This window comes from Octodon degus, unplaced genomic scaffold, assembly GCF_000260255.1.
Source record: "Octodon degus isolate 3935 unplaced genomic scaffold, OctDeg1.0 scaffold00343, whole genome shotgun sequence".
NCBI lineage: Eukaryota > Metazoa > Chordata > Mammalia > Rodentia > Octodontidae > Octodon > Octodon degus.
The window spans coordinates 102,260-104,119 of record NW_004524919.1 but is presented as its reverse complement, the minus strand read 5'-3'; the positions used below and the strand labels follow the sequence as shown (position 1 = coordinate 104,119).

Here is a 1,860-nt window from a genome sequence, read left to right as displayed (position 1 = left end):
GTATACATTGGTTTGTTTGCTCTCATTCTTGCAAACCATTCCACGTACAAATATATCAGAAGTCTTTAACACTTCTACCACTGCAAAAGAGAAGATTCTACTTCTTATTTCTGCCTTGTACAGTCTTTGGCCAGCATCCTAGTTTTGCAGTGTGACATGAACGTTTTTGTACTATAAAAGGTTTAATTCTTGTGGGGAGTTGGCACTTTGCACAAAATACAACTCAATTTCTTCTTTCATCCCCCATCCTTTCCCTCCTTCTCCACACTATCCATCTCTAGACCTCATTTTTATACATGCTTGCAGTCCATGATGCTAACAGACTTGTGGGGGGTTGATACACATATGTAGTGCTTCTTAATTCCTTTTCATCTTCTTTCCTCCCCTCCTCCCTCTTCCTTTGTGTTAGTTATTTATCTCTCTGCTGAGACCAAATACCCAACACCCAAAGTTAAGGGTGAAATTTTTATTGAGCTCACTGTGTGTTCAGGTTTCAGACCATAGTCAGGTGGTTTCAAGGCAGGAAGGTATGGTGGACAGGCACTACAGAGGAGAAACAGTTTGTGTTGGTCAGAAGTAGCAAAACAAGCAAGTGAAAGATGACTAGTTTTTTGTATCCCTTGTGGCTTCTCCAGGCCACTGCACTGAGGACGAGTGGCACTCACACCCTTACTCCTAGTGCCCTCGATCCTAGCATTGCACCATGAATCAGTTACGGCATCACACACTCAATCCAGTCACCTATGTAAAAGTCCTACCTATGACTACATGAGGCTTTGGGGGAACATGCAGCCACAAACTAAAACACTTTCCATCTCTACACTCTTCTATTTTCAGAATGGTCTGTCTCTTTACTTCTTGTTATCCATCTTTTATTTTCTCTTCCTTTGTATTTGGGGTTTCTCACTTAAGAGAAAACATGCAATATTTAAGCTTGTGTGTCTCATTTATTTCACTAAATGTCACTCATCTTCCTGCAAATTGTGAGGGCAAAGTAACTTCTACCTTGTTAGATTTCATGTGTGCTGAGCTCCAGTCTTCCAGTATTGAAGAATGTATTTAAGGACAAAAGAGGGTAAGCTGTGTTGAGAGAAGCCTCCTGAAACACAGCAGATATCCAAAACGTAAGTTGTTTCTGAAGGTCTTTCTCATGGGTATTGTATACAGCAAAAGCATAACTGGGTAACTATGATCACATTGCAGTCAAGCTATACTAGCGTAAGTACAGTTGCTTAGGTAATATTCATCCACAAGACAAGTGAGGCATATAGCAAGGGTATATTCTTCATGCATCATTAACTTTAGCTTATTTATAACATATTTTTTAACTTTAAAAAAAATTGGGGGGAGAACAATATGGCAGATGGCGAGGAACCAATGGCTGTTGATGGTGGGTGCAGGGACACTGGAAACTGGGAAGGTCGCTGGAACCATGTAAAGAAGTTCCTCGAGCGATCTGGACCCTTCACACACTCTGATTTCGAACCAAGCACTGAATCTCTCCAGTTTTTGTTAGATACATGTAAAGTTCTAGTCATTGGAGCTGGTGGCTTAGGATGGGAGCTCCTGAAAAATCTGGCATTGTCTCGTTTTAGACAGATTCATGTCATAGACATGGACACTATAGATGTTTCCAATCTAAATAGGCTGTTTTTATTTAGGCCTAAAGATGTTGGAAGACCTAAGGCTGAAGTTGCAGCAGAATTTCTAAATGACAGAATTCCTAATTGTAATGTAGTTCCACATTTCAACAAGACCCAAGATTTTAATGACACTTTCTATCGACAATTTCATATTATTGTTTGTGGACTGGACTCTATTATAGCCAGAAGATGGATAAATGGAAAGTTGATATCTCTT

At 40.0% G+C, this 1,860-nt stretch overlaps 1 pseudogene; it reads left to right on the top strand.

Moving 5' to 3' along the window:
• Nucleotides 1-1,356: 1,356 nt before the first annotated feature.
• LOC101563923 overlaps nt 1,357-1,860 on the top strand; it is a 12,389-nt pseudogene continuing 11,885 nt past the window's right edge.